Source organism: Pteropus vampyrus, unplaced genomic scaffold (assembly GCF_000151845.1).
Source record: "Pteropus vampyrus isolate Shadow unplaced genomic scaffold, Pvam_2.0 Scaffold79, whole genome shotgun sequence".
In the NCBI taxonomy this organism is placed as follows: Eukaryota; Metazoa; Chordata; class Mammalia; order Chiroptera; family Pteropodidae; genus Pteropus; species Pteropus vampyrus.
In genome coordinates, this window is record NW_011888860.1 from 5228687 (window position 1) to 5230113 (window position 1427).

The 1427-nt window shown below is 35.9% G+C and overlaps 1 pseudogene; it reads left to right on the plus strand.

Annotated features, from left to right (window-relative positions):
* Positions 1-520: 520 nt before the first annotated feature.
* On the plus strand, positions 521-1219 carry LOC105293895 (annotated as a pseudogene).
* The last annotated feature ends 208 nt before the right edge of the window (positions 1220-1427 follow it).

A 1427-nucleotide genomic window follows, 5' to 3' on the forward strand; every position in this document is an offset into this window, starting at 1 on the left:
AGAGTAAGAACTGAGTGTGCAGAGCGAATATACTGTGATGAGAGAAAAAACTGAAAGTAGTTTAATAAACATAAATTATACATAACAAGTTAATTAAAAGGATTAAAATATTAGAAGCTTACAGATAGGAAAAGTATTTAAATGAGAACCAATTCAATTTAATTTTTTTTTATAGAAGTGTCTATAGAATCATAGGAGAAAAATTGAAAAAAAAAACCATATGCAATTTTATAACATTGTCAGATACTCAAGGACTTGATAAACTTTTAAAGTCCTAAAAGTATACCTCATATGACTTGGAAATTAATAAAAGTGAATGATTCCAGAATAAATATTAAAAACTCTAAACATAGCACATACGCTTGTGGCACAGGATGATAACTCCGAAGAAGTAAAGACCACTGATCATATTGGCCCCAGACTTGCCAGCAGCAGTGGTGGTTTTCTCTCCCCGACTGAAGCTTTCTTTGTATACTTTGACTCCAGTGTGTCCCCTCCAGAACAATAAAGTTCAGAAACCATGTCTCAAAGATATGTCTCCAAGACCACTATATTTTCTCCAGAAAGTCACTTATACCAAGTTGAATGACTTGGAAGCAATGCAGGCACCTCTTTGGAAATTTTAGCAGATGATGGTGTTTTGCTTGCAGTAGAAAGATGAAAAATCCACAAGCTTCTTGATGATGTCTTTTTTTCTGAAGAGATTTATAAACTCAATGAGGACATGGCTTGCAGTGTGGCAGGCATAACCTGTGATGCTAATGTTCTGACTAATGAATTGAGGCTTATTGCTCAAAGGTACTTATTACAGTATCAGGAGCCAATTCTTTATGAGTGGTTGGTTATGACACTTTTGTGTGATAGCAAACAAGCTTATGCACAGTTTGGAGGAAAACCTCACTTTGATGTTTCACTGTTGTACATTGGCTAGGATAAGCACTAGGGCTTTCAGCTCTATCAGAGCTATGCTAGCGGAAATAATGGGGGATGGGAAGCCACATGCATTGGAAATAATAGCGCTGCAGCTGTGTCAACATTAAAACAAGACTAAAAAGAAGAAACATGACTCGGAAGTCAGCAGTTGCTTTAGCTATCAAAAGTTTTCAATAAGACCACGAATATTAGCAAACTCTGTGCCGAAAAAGTGAAAATTGCCACACTAACAGGAGAGAGTGGAAAGATGATCATCAGAGTTCTCAAAAAAGGAAGTGGAATCGTTGATCAAAAAAACATGAGGAAGAAGAAGCTAAAGCTGAGCATGAGAAGGAAGAAAAAGAACAAAAAGGAAAGGATAAATAGAAGACAAAATCAGGGATTTTATAACTCACTTGAGACATCATTTCAGTGTAAAAGCTGCTCTACTCTTCCACATTGGGAAAGAAATCATTGACTTAATTTTAACTTTTGTAGTGGGAAAGTAGGATGGT